The following is a 16,697-nucleotide window of genomic DNA, read 5'->3' on the forward strand; positions in this document are numbered from 1 at the left end:
CATTCTAATGATAGTTCGATTTTACATAAATTACGAAAGGGAAGCCGACAGGAATCTGATTATATGGACCCTTCGCCACAGGGACGCATTTTCAATTTACTTCTCACTCTTGCATTCATTTATACAGACCAAATAAAATTTTAGTAACACATCTATATGTAATTAATGTGTTACTGTAGTTAGTCGAGATATGTGTATGTTGTAATTAAATACTTACTATCAATATTTTTATATGACACGGCCCGGCCCCTCTCCGGACCCTACGAGCGAACCTTTGTGCTGCATTCGTATGCTACTCGGTTTTCAAATATCGTGAACTACGGACGATTCGTACCTTTTGTTTGAATATTGAATAAAACACTGTCTGTCAAAGATTCAAAAAATCTCTGCAGTGAATTTGAATTCATTTTATTGAAAGCAAGTAAGATATCATATTTTTGTTTGTCTATTATGCCCGCGACTTCGCTTGGCTGAAAATTATTTCGACGTCAAAAAATCAAGAAATAATTATTTAACCCAATACCGATAATAAGCTGGATATACAAACCGACGTAATTTTATTAAAACCATATTTATGATTTACCATAATTGTTGAAATTAAATACATAAAATACATTTCGTATGAATAATTAATAAATGTAATACAAATAAATTCGTACAATAAATTTCGGCAAACAATCCTTAAAACATTTCAATTAAAAAAGGTTTCATACAACTGGATTTTAATTCGCTGTTACGTCAAAAGGACTTATAATCGTAAAACCAACAGAATTAATAAAGCAAACCGAAAATTGTCGATTCGAATAATAGATTTTTGTGTACCAGAGATTTGAAATTACAAACGTTCAGTCAAGCTCGTTGTTTGGTTCGTGCAAACAGAATAAAAATATGTTTGCGCTGAGCCTTATCACAGCGGTGCAGAACATTTGGTACAAGAATATAAATTAGGTATGGATATGGACATTGTTAATTAAATGTTTGTTAAAACAAAGATAAAAAAAAAGTTGGTAGGTGTCTTAAATCAAAGGCGGTTGAGTAGGCATCATCGCAATGTCTATTTGTGCCGAGCACCATTTAGCAAGCAGATATATGTTCTGGTTTGCAGAACAATATCTTTATATTTCCTGGTAGTAGGATATATTTTATATCGTATAATGGAATAAAATGTATCTTCCTTTAATTACCGTTAGCTTAAATTCAAATCGGCTTTGCCTACGGCGTAGCGTCGTAGGCATTCGTAGCGTAAACAGCTCGAGCATGTTCATGCGATTTTGAACTGTGATACAACTATATAGACGTATGTTATTGTTTTAGCGAGTTTCGAATAATTTAAGACATGTTTTAAATCTATGCAATAAAATTCTATGCCTACATTATCTATTATAATTCCGTAAAAAATAATATAAAAAATAGAGAACTTAAAATCAGTAACTTTATCCACAACTTTATTATGATTTTTTTTCTTTCCTTCTGGTCAACTTAATAAGTATTGCTTTACTTCTCAATGATTTCCACCTAAAAAACTGAGTTTTAGGCGCCTTCAGGTTTTAATCAACCTGTTATTAGAATTTGTAGCCAGTGTAACTACTGAAGATAATAAGATTTAACATCTCATGTCTCAGGGATGGAGAGCGCAGTGGAATATCAAACAATACTTTATAATTCGAGGTGTTGGATGGTGTTTCTACTATTTATGGACGGTTGTATCGCCATCAGGCGAATGGAAAGCTCATCTCATCATTCAAAGCAATAAAAAAACCGACTCTAAACTCTAAAGATAAATTTACTTGACCATCACCTTTCAATGGCGAAGCGTTCCACAAAACCTGATTCCTATCGGCTTTCCTTTTAGTTTAATTTACTTTTTGTTTCCTGTTAATCAATTTAACATAATATTATATTAATAATAATAAATAATAATAATATCAGCCCTGTATTATATGCTTGCCCACTGCTGAGCACGGGCCTCCTCTACTACTGAGAGGGATTAGGCCTTAGTCCACCACGCTGGACTAGTGCGGATTGGTAGACTTCACACACCTTCGAAATTCCTATAAAGAACTTCTCAGATGTGCAGGTTTCCTCACGATGTTTTCCTTCACCGTTAAAGCGAACGATAAATTTACAAAGAATACACACATGATTTTTTAGAAAAGTCAGAGGTGTGTGCCCTTGGGATTTGAACCTGCGGACATTCGTCTTGGCAGTCCGTTCCACACCCAACTAGGCTATCGCCGCTTAAGCCGCTTTTAATATTATATTAACTAATCCATTTTTTTTTGCCTCGGATTACCGTTTGAAAAATGTCACCCTTCGCAACTGTCACCTTTAATTAATCAGATCCATTCAACAAAATAAGCCCAATTTAAAAAACGATTCGTATGCAGTACGAATTCAAACCACAAAAGTGACGAAAAGTGTTCACTATACAAAAGCATGCGTGCGGCGAAACGTGTACAGTTTTGTAATTGTGTACAGCGGCGTGCGGAACGCTGCAAACAATAGGGTTCCGTCAGATTACGTCTGAGCTCTGCGCTTACGTGTTGGGAATTGTGGATTGTTGATCGTCAGGTGCGGATTTGTATGTAGGTGTATCTTCATATAATGTGAATTCTAAGCAATTAGAGCCTGTATTCACAAACACCGGTAGCGGAGGGTGAAGTTTACCAAAAACCCTACAAAACATATAGGTACACACATAGGAAACTTACATCTCTTATGACAACTCAATAAAATAAAGAAATATAGATTAAACCTATACTAATGCATAAACCTGAAGAGTTTATTTGTTTATTTGAACTCGGTTATCTCAGGAACTATTGAACTAATTTTAATATTTTTTCCAATAATTGGAAGCTGCCTTACACCTAAATGCTACAGGCTGTTTATCTTTGGAAAATATAAAGCGAGACTTTTATCCCGGAAAAACTTTTTCACGTTGGCAGAGCCGCTGGCAAAAGCTATCAATTATAATGTGAGCTTTAAAATAATCATGATATAGCTTTGATTTTCATATACCTGCTCGCATATCTATGCGGGGTTATCATAATTACATTTTTCACACATAGTCAATTTTTTATCGCTTTCCCATGACGCAACGAGCATGCCTCTTGCCTGAGAGAAATAAAAACGGCCACCCAAAAGCAGTAGCAAAATTATACAGAATTAAATTAAAAAGTACTATATTGTTGAATTGCTTTAAAACATCTAATTATAGTACTGTCGACGAAATATTTTGTTAAAAGTGCGTAAAGTCATCAAACGCGCAACCAGCTCGTCTCGTTTAAACGAATCCATATTCTGTACGCATCGTCCATAAAAACGCAATATTTTCCGTCCCATTCAGCGATATTACTCAGCAAATAAACAACGGATCATCCAATGAGAATTCCGCGGGAGAGCGTCATAAATTTCTTTGCGGGTTTTAAAAATATCAACACTTTTTTCAACAAAAGTACCAATTTTACGTTTGTGCGTTTCATCTTTTGTATCACGTTTAGCGTTACAAAACAGCCTAACTTCACCTAAATTGACGCGATAACCTGCCTTACTACACTCATATTAAAGAATATAATCGTAGACAGTGTTCTTAAAATAAGGGTGTTTTTACACACGCCGGCTGGCGTAACAGATAAAGAAAGTTTCACGCATAATTTTCGAGTTTCAAGGTCCGAGATTTAGGTGATACGTAAGGAATGCCGGCTGATTGTACCTTTCATTGTTGCCGTTTTATATTTAACGTGGGATGTTATTTGAATTTGGAATCGTGGTTTGAATGTTTGATCCAACGTTGGACTTAAACAATGGCACAGGATTTATAGAATTAACGTATTATCAGTAAGGCGATAAGATTCCTAAATTCTACAACAAATATGGCTATTGCTATACAACAAAAGGAGCATAGTATGCTAAACAATGTAGTCACAGCTCAAATATATCAGGAACACAAGCTCAGTTGGGATGCAAGGCTTTATTATTCAGTCTTGGGTAGGTTTGCAACAATTTATAGAGTCGGGGCGTTTTCAATCACGTTTGTCTTGTTAAAGTGTAATAAAAAAGTGGTGGCATATTATTGGGTGATTTTATCGCTTCCTTGATGTTGTCTGTGTATATGGACTGAAGACCGATTTAGAGTTTGATTATGAAGTCAAAATTTAGTGAAGCTGTTTAAAATTGTCTACGATTGGATACTTCTGAGGATGTTGGCTGGTGGTTAGGCAAGTAGCTGGTTTTAAAAACTAAATCAAGTTTTCCCATGCTAGGCATGGAAATAATTGGTAGAAGATATTAGGCAATTTCTAGGACGTTGATTGTATATTCATTATTACATACATAACATCACGCATTTTATCCCCGAAGGGATATGCAGAGGCGCAACTAGGGCACCCACTTTTCGCCAAATATGTTCCGTCCCATGATGTGATAGGGGGCGAGCCTATCGCCATATCAGGCACAAATTCCAGACTCCGGGCTGATACTGAGCAAAAAAACCCAAATATCACTTTGCCCGACCCAGGATTCGAACCCAGGACCTCAGAGCGCTATTGTACCGGACGTGCAATACAACTACGCCACCGAGGCAGTCGGTTATATTCATTATTAATCTTATGAAATTAAATTTGGTCTTCACAACAACAATAACTACTGCGGCATCTAATGTCAAGTGGAGTGGGGTCCAATAGAATGTCCACTGACGAGAGATGGTAACCCTTCGATAGTCGACACAATTATGCCGGCCCGTTGGAATTGGATATACAGAGCGGCCTCTGATCTTCAGTATCCCAGAACGCGACATACTTACGTGTACCACTATGACTGGTTTTAACACCTTGTGTACGGTGGTCGCTATCCAGGCGGAAAATAAAATATATCCTACCACCAGCCAGAAACAGATCGGATTGATGACCTCATCCAATCTTTAAAGTCGGTTAAAGACAAATACTACTACTATACAAGACTACACCCTAGAATCTATTTCAGTTCTAGTATAAATTATACAAGTTAAATGAACGAACATTTAATTGTTTTGATATAAAATACTTAAAACAATAACTAAAACAAACTAAAACGCTTTGTGTTGCAATAAAACGTGATATATTGCTTTAAAATTTAAATACTAGCATGACTACGTTAGGCGAAATAGGCGGAATTTAGACTGCAAGGCGGGTGTTTTGTAAAACAATTTTTATTGGGTAGCAATATGGTTTATATTCGGAAATTTCTTCAAATACCTATCTCTTATGAGTAATAAGGTATTCGACGTTAAGCAAAATAAGCAGTATTTAAACTGCAAGACGTAAAACAGCTTTTATTGAGTAGCCACAAGGTTTATATTTTTTAATTTCTTTAAATACTTGTCCGTAGTAAGTTATTCGATATACCTGCTTAGTGACCGTACGCGTGAATACCACATGATATAGTCAAGGGGCCCTATTCCGTCTACGGGGGCATATCCTTCTTTTTGCAATTATAGTCAAGGGGGTCTATTCCGTCTACGGGTACATATCCGTCTTTTTGCAGTTATAGTCAAGGGGCCCTATTCCGTCTACGGGGGCATATCCGTCTTTTTGCAATTACGAGTGTTCTAATTAGGGAGAGCTTTGATAGCCATACCTATATAGGTAAAAGAGTAAAAAATTCCCTTATCTATATGGCTATAAAGTATAAACCATGAGTATAAACCTGTTCACGATTAGAAAAAGAAATTATACACACCCGGATTTGAAACGGGGACTTATCGATCTGCAGTCGATTGCTCTGCCACTGAGCTATATCCCCGATGATGTTGTATGCTTAGTTGGAGCATATTTTCGACTTAGACTTCAATCTGGCAGCTTCAACTAACTTTTAAAAGAATACTCAGAATAATTTATAAACAACCTTCTAGATAAACCTATTCGACCTTCTAGAAAATCCTTTAACATTAAAATTAAAATATTTTTAGGATTTTATTGCGGTTTTAATATTTTGGTTTTCTCCCGACGTTTCGAAGACTCTGCAGTCTTCATGGTCACGGGACTGAGGTCAGCCTTCCGTGGGGGGGTCAAGCTTCCACGAAGGCTGCAAAGTCTTCGAAACATCGGGAGAAAACCAAAATATTAAAACCACGATAATATCCGAAAAATAGTTTAATTTTAATGTCTAACATTCGCGTAAACATTAGAAATCCTCTAACATTAGCTATAAGACAAAATAATTTATCATTTCACTACATTTTACGCATTAAAACAATAACAAATATATGAATTTAAAAACACATTTCTGTTTTAAAGATTAATCAGATCTAACTAGTTTCTCACCATGCTATACTATTGAGCAAATGGCAGATGTACTAAAATATGGATTCAGAGAATATCTACTCTACCACTAGTTTCGAAAGTAATTTCCACCTCAGAAGAACGAGCAAGAAACTCTAATACCCTTTGTTTAGTGTATTTAACTTAGTGTATACTTCAAATAGCCCTGGTGTTTAGTATATTTAACTTAGTCTATATTTTATATAGGCCTGGTCCGATGTTATCATGTTCCAATTCACCCCATGTTACGTTTGCTAAAAAATATTTCAAAACATTTAAGGATCATTAAATATATATGGTAATTTATGAAACCCAGTTTGGATATTAAATATTATTAGAAACAGCTTCAAACCACGGTGCGTTCCAGAAAAAATAAGGATAAAATAGGAAAGAAAACAATAAACTTATCCAGTAAATACGTTTAAACATCTGTCGGGGACATAGCTCAGTGGCAGAGCAATCGACTGCAGATCGATAGGTCCCCGGTTCAAATCCGGGTGTCCCCTCTACAATATCCATATACTCGCTTCTTTTTATTATTTTTAATAATGTTTAACGGCATGTTTTTTCTTATTAAAATCAGCATGCGTACTTTATATAAACTTTCTAGTTTTCCTTGTATATCAGTGTATAATAGTTTTTGGTAGACAAAATCAACTCGCCATAGTGGTCCACATCAGTCTGCGTATATTCGGTTCCAACAGGCCGGCATAATTGTGTCGACTGCCAAGCGGTAATCATCTCTCGTCACTCGATATTCCATGAAGTGCAGAAGGGATAACTTGCCGTAGCGTATAAAAAATAAAAATAAATCCGCTGTCGCCTTATTAGGCACATGCAGAACCGCCATGGGATATTTTGTGGCACCAAGATAGCTACAAATAAGAGTTCCTGACAGAACTATAACTGTATCCTTCTTAGCCGAATTTCAGCAACGACAGCCAATCTCAATGTAGATCAGTCAGTTACGCAGGAGATATTATAGTGCACAAGTATGTGTGCAATAACCAGATGCACTCTCTGTTCCTTCACTCTCATAGGCCGGTGAGACATCCGACATTACCGGAGAGAGAACACTATTGTTACTACCACAAGCAGTATAGTTTCTGTTTGTACTGATACAATTACAAATTGGGGATTAAATATTTGCTTGAATAAGAAATTCAAACACGCCTGACTGCATTAGGATGATGTTAAAAATATATGCCGAAATATATTTTTATAAAATATTTATTTTCCCCTTGTGACTGAAGGATTCACAGCATTAAATTCTGATTAAATTACGAAATTATTTCTTTGCATTAAACTTTTATTTTTGCGCAGCGATATATACGTACTAGATTTAGCATTACGAACATTCACTGTGTTCAACTGAATTGAACTGTAATCCATTCAAACTGATTTTAGTATGGTGTCAATATTGATCCTTGTGGTTGTGTACGGAGTGGCGCTCATAATATAAAACACGAGTCTTAGTGCAAACCTGGATGTGAATAAAAAATATTAGTCAAATAAGTAAAATTATTTGTTGTTCAAGTGAATAAATAAGTTTAACAGTGACGTTTTGCTTGCCATTTTAGTTTAGATTTTGAACAAATAGTTTATATGGACGTTCGTGTCTATAGAATATAAGTCAATGTTTTTGCCAGACTTGATGCATCATACAAAGAGAACGTATGTTATAAATAATAAAGGGTGTTTATCCCAGAAAATATATATATTAAATAAGTAAAACTAGATATCGGGGATATAGCTCAGTGGTAGAGCAACCGGCTGCAGTCCGGTAGGTCCTTGGTTCAAGTCCGAGTGTCCCCTTTTTTCGTAAAATCGTTGTTTTATATTGTTACCATAAACAGTTTATTTTTATATTAACAAAATGACAATTAGATTTTGTTGTAAATTAGGACAAACTTATGTGTGTTACGATATAGCCAGTTTTATCTAGGGAATAACCCAGCTCGACCGAGGTGATACCACTGTCTTAAAGACTTGAGGGTAATATTCGATCAGATTATACAGGACCCTTTTAAATATATACCTGCTCCCCATTTCATTGTACTAGTTTTAATTCCATAAAAGATCTAGCATCGCATAACAATTTGTTTTAATTATTTAATGGAGTCTGAAATAAATTGCGAACAGAGCTGTCTGTTGTGAATGACTGTAGACTACAATTTTATGAACTACAAACGATAAACATACTTATTTACATGATCTTGTTGACCAAATTGTAGACTTTCTTTGTTTTATTAATACTATAATCTTTTGGCGACACGTGTCCAAAATAAATTTAATTAACAATAATTACTGAAAAAAAAATTGTTTTTGAATCTGGTAAGTACTCTGTTAAATCTTATTTATCTCTGTACCATCCTAAGGTTGACTGCGAAAGAATGCCTTTGGTATTAAGATCGCCGATATATTATGTATATAAAATGCATAAACAAATAAATAAATCTTGTTAACAACCTCAGGCATAGTCTATCACTTCTTACTAATATTATAAATGCAAAAGTATTTGAAAATGTTTGGATGTTGGTTAAAAGTAAATAGAAAAACGGCTGAACGGATTTGGATGAAATTTGGCACACATAGAACTTGTTTCCTTGAAGACTAAACTTTTAAGTCTGATTTTGATTAGATGGTGCTGGCGTCGTGTAGATGATGTTGTGTATCAGATCAGTAATTTCGGGACTTTTGCTGTAGGAAAGTCTTTTAACACGGACCGTGAGCAAACTAGTGTAATATAAATGATACATTATTTTATACTTTATCAATGCTGTTATCATAAAACTTTATTTTTTTATTAACAAACCTATACACTTATTATCTAGTTGGTTCACTATTACTAGGTTCTATGCTATAACTAACTGAATTATATTTTTCGAAAAAATTTATACCGTTTATATAAATAAAGGAGGAACACTAAATTGTCGTATTTTTCAAATTTTACCAACATGAAAATTAACAAACCATTTTACTGAAACTTCTGTTGCTATTAAATTGTAGCAAATCCCTTAAAATTTAAAAAAAAAACAACGCCAGCTAAAATATGTAAAACCAAAGCTCTTAAACATCTAAGCAATAGGGCACTACAAAGCTCTGAAGTATTTCGTGAAAGCTCGTACAAACATTCTGGGCGGTTACAAAAAAGCTCACTTTCATCATGAAATTAATTTTTGCGAAAAATTATATGAGTTTAGATTATTAAAAAGCTTTTCAGTCTAGTTCAGACTAATAAAAATATAACATTTACTGAGTACATTTTAATAATACTTATAATACGAAGCTTTACTCCTAGCTTTACCTGCGTAAAAACCTGCCTCTGGAACAGGATTTATTATAATAATAATATCAGCTCTATATTATATACTGTCCCACTGTTGGGCACGGGCCTACTCTACTACTGAGAGGGAATAAGCCTTAGTCCACCACGCTGGCCTAGTGCGGGTTGGTAGACTTCACACACCCTCGAAAATTCCTAATAGAGAATTTCTCAGGATTTATTGATTATTCTAAATTAAAATTAACTAAGAATATTAATTCTAAGCTTAGCTTATGTCTATAAAATTCCACCTAAAACCATTCAATAATTAATGCATTTGTGTCCGCGCGATACTGTTGTGGTTTCAGTTTCGCTTCCAAGGTCGAAAAATAATTTAGGATGATGTTTCGGGTTCGCTTCTAAGGTCTAAAAATAATTTTAAGAGCCTTTTTTATATATAAATGTAACATTTTTTACCTTTTATAAACCGAAAAAAGTTTTTTTTTAATGTGAAGTTTTAAATTACACACAATCACTCAGAAAGCTCTAGTATTATATTATAAGTTATCCTATTTTTATCTTTAAACTTTACTATGAAGTTTACATTATCAAGTTGGCGTTTTTTTTATTCCCTAATAGTCAAATGAGCAAGCGGTCCGCCTGATGGTAAGCATAACTATATAAACTATATAAATCATATATTATATAGTTCTTCTGTACTTGTATATGACTTACTGAACTCCTAAAGCGTTTAACCGATTATGATGAATTTTTATGTTATTGTGGGGCGCTGTACTCGGGTCCTAGGCTTTTATTTCCTTCTTAGACAGGCAGGATAACGTCTTTTGGTACCGCTGGTAGTAATACAATGTACGTCTTGCTTCCTCTAACGTTAAATGTCATTAAACTTATCAACACACAAGATTTTCTTAAATCTATATTGCTGCATCCACCGCCGATAAATTAAAGCAATGCCAGAAGCGCAGGCAAGTTAATTGCGGATATTGATTATAAAACATTAGCTTTTTCTTGCAGCTTCGATCGCGTGAAGCAGTTTTCCGGGATAAAAGTCCCGCTATATGTCCCGGGATAGAAAGTAGCCTATAACCTTCCCAGGGTCTTAAATTATCTCCATACCAAATTTCATAGAAATTCGTTCGGTCAATTTTGAGTTAATCGATAAACAACAGACTGACAGAAAAGGGGACTTTGTTTTATAATATTATGTACAGATAGTAATTTCAATTAAATGTATTTAAATTAACAAATTACCTGTCCAACACATTAACTAACATTCACTTGAATATTGTGGAGCTAGCGATTGTTCTAGCAATTTAAAGCAAAATTTAATAACATGAACAGTATATGCTTCACGAGATTGATCCTTATTATCTAAAACTTAAAGTTCTAACAGTCATTACATTGTTTTATACTATACAGTAAATATCTCAAGTTCTGTATCGGGGATATAGCTCAGTGGCAGAGCAATCGACTGCAGATCGATAGGTCCCCGGTTCAAATCCGGGTGTCCCCTCTACAATATCCATATACTCGCTTCCTTTTGCTGTTTTTAGATATTTTTTTAGCATCAGATTTTACAATGTAACAATTTTTTTACAACTAAATACATGAGACGAATATGCTTTTTCTTTCTTGTTCTTATGGCTGTAAGCGTTCTCTTTCAAAAACCGTAGATACGTTATATTATTGGTTTAAAACTTAAAAACGATAATGCAACTGATATTAGTACTTACTTTTGTATGATTAGTTACTACACTGGTTACTATGTGTTGAGATCTCCACTACAGTTATACACTGTTGCCGAGCGCCAGAAATTTATTTTTCCATCTGCCTTCATAGCAAAACCCGTGAGCTTGGAAACAAATTAGTAATAAGTAAAATGCATATTTTTTTTTGTACAGGCTGGGCAAAGTGACCCCACCGAAGGTCCAATAGAATGTCGAGTGACGAGAGATGATTACCCCTTGACAGTCGACACAATTATGCCGGCCTGTTGGAACTGGATATACACAGGTTTATCTCGGAACGCGACACACTTACGTGGGCCACTATGGCGGGTTTTAACACCTTTTGTACAATGGTCGGTATCTGGGCAGATATAAAATATATCCCACCCCCAACAAAAGGGTTATCTTAATAGGTAAGCTACTGAAGCTATTTTCTACAAACATAAATTTCTAGATACGAGGAAATACTAAGTTTTTTTTATCTTCTAAGTTGCTGTTACGTTAGTAGTTTATTCACTTAGTTTTTCACTTACTGGGGTTTATTATTACTGTTCTTAAGTAGGATTGAATAAAACAATTTATTTCAAATGAGTTTGCGCATAAAAAATATATTTTGTAATTAACTTTATTTATAAGATACTAGCGACCTGCCCCGGCTTCGCACGGGTGCAATGCTGACTATTTAATTGATGTTATTATTATGCATATAAACCTTCCTCTTGAATCACTCTATCTATTAAAAAAAAACCGCATCAAAATCCGTTGCGTAGTTTTAAAGATTTAAGCACACATAGAGATAGAGAAAGCGACTTTGTTTTATACTATGCAGTGATTATTTATAATACACAGAAGTTATTTAACTTTTTTTTTGTAAGTCATTTAAAATATTTTTTTGTAAGCACTAGTGGCGACGGGTGAAATTTTCCTTAAACCCGACACAATATATAGGTACTAATATGTATAAATGCAGTCTGCAAATCGTAATGATAATCAGATTTTACATCAATTATAAAAGAGAAGCCGGCATTAATCGGCTTCTATGTACCTTTCGCCACTGGTAAGTACGAATGACCATGGTAAATTTGCTTGATACAGACTACTTTATAAGTTCTAGCCGTTATACCGCTGTTATAGTAAATGAAACTCTATCGAAGTTCCTATTCTATTATCCGTGGTTTCATATCCAACTAGCTGACCCGATAGACGTTGTCTTATCTTACCTATGAATATTCAATTAGAACTGTGACTTTTCGTTTAGTTTCAACTCAAAACCATTTTGAACTGAAGTGATATTTTAAAATTCAAATTTTTCAAATGCGCGAAAAGAGCGCGAGGTTAAAATAGTCTAATATATGATAGCTTCTAATTTTCTGAGCATTTTTTTTTTATTTTTTCTCTCCGTAAGAACCTTCTACGAAGTATTAGAGAACTTCAACAAAGATGAATGAAATGGGGTAAGTCGTTCTAAATTTATGACGTGACCTAAGAAAAAAGAGATACATTTTTATTAATTCTGTATAAATGATGAAAACATAATAATATAAAATTCAATTTTCAAAAAAATATTTGAAATTCGAATAAAATATTTAAAACTTTTCGAAGACTTATTTTTCAATCTGGCCACAAAACTAGCACAGATAACACACAAGCGGCTCAGTCGACCAATGCGTTCGCTCGATGAATGGGTTTGCCAGAGCGAAATATTTACCGGTAGAGGCACAAAACGCACCGGTTTTGTCGATATATTTCGGCGTCATATTTATCATGGAGAAATATTTAAAAATTCTTGTTTTGTTGCTGTAATAAGCAAGGTTTTTATGTTATATTATTGCGACGGTATTAATAATGTAGCCGCAGAAAAAAATCTATATTCATAAATTATATGATGGACATAACATAATAATTTGTTACCTCAGAACTCGATAATTTCTGAATCGATTTGACTGCCTCGGTGGCGTAGTTGTACTGCATGAGCGGTACGGCAGCGCTCTGAGGTCCTGGGTTCGAATCTCGGGTCGGGCAAAGTGATATTTGGGTTTTTCTGCTCAATATTAGCCCGGAGTCTGGTATTTGTGCCCGATATGGCGATAGGCTCGCCCCCTATCACATCCTGGGACGGAACACACTCGGCGAAAAGTGGGTGCCTTGGTTGGGTGCCACTGCATACCCCTTCGGGGATAAATGCGTGATGATGTGATGTGTGCGATTTGAAAAATACTATTTTTATTTGAAAGAATATACCTCCAGATTGGACCCATATTTTTTTTTAATTTGCTTCAGTCGTTTGGTTTTAAAACAAAAATAACTAATGTCATCCAAGTAAACGAATTTTGAATTGCAAATTTTGCTTTCTTATGACGTTTTTAAGTTATGTTTTTCCGTTACACACGATTTTACGGGATTGATTTATACCTAGTCTTTAAATCGCCCTTTATTACGTCACAGGACGGAAATAAGCATCCTTGAGAACCCTTGATACGAGTCTACCTACTCCTTAAAGGATAAAGGGCGAAAGATTTCGGTTATTTGAAGAAAGAAGTTCAAAGTAAATTCAAGATGAACAAACAATTTATACAGAGAAATACTAAAACCGTGTAATTTTTTGTACATTTTTATTTCAGTATTTTTCTAATTTAAGTAAAAATAAACAGGATGTATGAAGGGGACACCCGGATTTGAACCGGGGGCCTATCGAACTGCAGTCGATTGCTCTACCACTGAGCTATATCCCCTACAATGGATGCTGCGTATCTATCGTTTATATTCAGGTTTATTGTGAAAATTGTTATTCAGCCAATTTGATCAAGTTATTTTCTTGTTGCCGCTTACAATAGGTTGATCTGGAAATCTTTGGAGGAAGCCCATCTTTAGCAGTGGACATCCTGCAGCTGATGATGATGATGATGTTTTTGTATCCCTTGTGTATTTCTGCATCCTTAATTTATGATTTATTAATTACCCATTAACAATTTTTCCTACCCTTATCCTATGTTTTTAGAATTTATGTAGCAATAATATTGAGGACTGATTTTTACTCCTACCCTAAGTTTATAGTACTTACTTCACAATATAACATTCTATATTAAGGGCAGTTTTTTTCCTTAATCATAAAATTTATAATTAGAAGAAAACGCAATACAAAAAAGGCAGCTGTGTGTATGAAGTTATCAATTTGTCTTTTATATTTTGTCAGGTCATAATTTATTTACTGGATGAATTATATCTGACAAATGAAAAATTAGTCCTTGAAAAATTTATGTGGTTATTAGGTACTATTTTAATTACCATATACATATTTCAAACTATAGTTTACGTTAAAAAAATAGCATACAGGCTGGTTGAACGCTGTTCCTTTTTCAAATATCGTGACGCATTTTCTTTCATCGAGTTTCAAATAACCAGAATCCTACTATCTACTTAGTCTGGCCATAAATACTGTTACACTTAATTATAAAAAAATATTACATTTGAATTTCGAATCTGTCATTTTTATACGATTGTTCATTGTGTTTTCTCATTTTGGCGCCAATACATTGTAAAATATTTTGCGATATTAAAATGGTGTGGGGTGATAAAGAGAACCGAATCGCTGTGATAGCATTACACAAAGTAGGTATGGAGCCAAATGCAATTTTTAAAACTCTCCATACACTTGGTATTAGTAAAATGTTTGTGTACCGGGCTATTAATAGGTACAATGAGACCTCCTCTGTTTGTGACAGAAAAGATCTGGCCGTCCACGTAGTGTTCGTACGAAAAAGGTGGTCAAAGCAGTAAGGGAAAGAATTCGAAGAAATCCTGTCCGAAAGCAAAAGATTTTATCTCGGGAAATGAAGATAGCACCTAGAACCATGTCGCGTATTTTAAAAGATGACTTAGGACTTGCAGCCTATAAGAGACGCACTGGCCATTTCTTAACTGATAATTTAAAGAAGAATAGGGTGGTAAAATCGAAACAACTACTGAAGCGGTACGCAAAGGGAGGTCACAGAAAAATTTTGTTTACGGATGAGAAAATTTTTACAATTGAGCAACATTTTAACAAACAAAATGACCGTATTTATGCTCAAAGCTCTAAGGAAGCTTCCCAATTAGTCGACAGAGTGCAACGTGGACATTATCCGACTTCAGTGATGGTTTGGTGGGGTGTTAGCTATGAAGGAGTGACTGAGCCATATTTTTGTGAAAAAGGTATCAAAACATCGGCACAAGTGTATCAAGATACCATTCTTGAGAAGGTAGTTAAGCCCCTTAACATCACCATGTTCAATAACCAAGTATGGTCCTTCCAGCAAGACTCGGCGCCGGGTCATAAAGCTCGGTCCACGCAGTCTTGGTTGGAATCGAACGTTTCGGACTTCATCAGAGCTGAAGACTGGCCGTCGTCTAGTCCCGATCTTAATCCGCTGGATTATGATTTGTGGTCAGTTTTAGAGAGTACAGCTTGCTCTAAACGCCATGATAATTTGGAGTCCCTAAAACAATCTATACGATTGGCAGTGAAGAATTTTCCCATGGAAAGAGTGCGTGCTTCTATTGATAACTGGCCTCATCGTTTAAAGGACTGTATTGCAGCCAATGGAGACCACTTCGAATAAGCTTTTTATATTTTTTAATTGTTTTATATTTATGTATTAAACTGACACACTGTAAAAGTAATAAATGTTATTTGCAGTTAACAATTTTCTTTTTTCTTTATTACAATATTTATGGCAAGACTAGGTATATATAAAAATGAATCCCTATTTCTCTTGGTCACGCCATCACGTGTGAAAGGCTGGACCGATTTCACTATTATTTTTTTTTGTTCTGTTTGTTATAGTCAGGAGAAGGATCTTATGAAATAAAAAATTAAGGAAGTTGAGCGGAACGTAAGAAAATTTAAGAAAAGTTAATTTCAGCGATTGACAGAATGCGCGCTGCAAATTCATTGTTAAGACGGGACAACGTCTGTCGAGTCAGCTAGTAATATTATAAATGCGAAAGTTTGTGAGGATGGATGTATGTATATTATTGAGCTTCTTTCACGAGAAAACGACTGAACGGATTTCGATGAAACTTTACAGTAATATTGTTTACACATCAGAATAACACAGAGGCTATAATTTATAATGATTGTGTTATTTGGTCATAATAATAACGATACATATTAAGTAAGTCGGAAAAAAAATATCCCGGAAAACTCCTTCACGCGGGCTAAGTCGCGAGCAAAAACTAGTTCTAAATAAGTTCTAAAAACTGACATCGAAGACCAGTTCAAATGCAAATTGTTTTTTCATTCTATACAACTAATTTGAATGTAACTTCAACTAAATCCAAGTATAAGGGATACGAACTGCATACATAACGCGTTGCTGTTAGTTTAATGCTCCACTACCGCAAACTAAG

General features: G+C 34.8%; 4 non-coding genes across 4 annotated transcripts; 3 read left to right on the forward strand and 1 right to left on the reverse strand.

Annotated features, from left to right (window-relative positions):
• The first annotated feature begins 6,730 nt into the window (after positions 1–6,730).
• Trnac-gca lies at positions 6,731–6,802 on the forward strand. The gene has a single exon. It is a non-coding gene; the product is annotated as a tRNA-Cys (tRNA).
• Positions 6,803–8,039: 1,237 nt separating this feature from the next.
• Trnac-gca lies at positions 8,040–8,111 on the forward strand. The gene has a single exon. It is a non-coding gene; the product is annotated as a tRNA-Cys (tRNA).
• A 2,912-nt stretch (positions 8,112–11,023) lies between these two features.
• Positions 11,024–11,095, forward strand: Trnac-gca. Its single transcript has one exon. It is a non-coding gene; the product is annotated as a tRNA-Cys (tRNA).
• A 2,874-nt stretch (positions 11,096–13,969) lies between these two features.
• Positions 13,970–14,041, reverse strand: Trnac-gca. Its single transcript has one exon. It is a non-coding gene; the product is annotated as a tRNA-Cys (tRNA).
• Positions 14,042–16,697: the final 2,656 nt, after the last annotated feature.

This window comes from Manduca sexta, chromosome 16 (assembly GCF_014839805.1).
Source record: "Manduca sexta isolate Smith_Timp_Sample1 chromosome 16, JHU_Msex_v1.0, whole genome shotgun sequence".
Lineage (NCBI taxonomy): Eukaryota > Metazoa > Arthropoda > Insecta > Lepidoptera > Sphingidae > Manduca > Manduca sexta.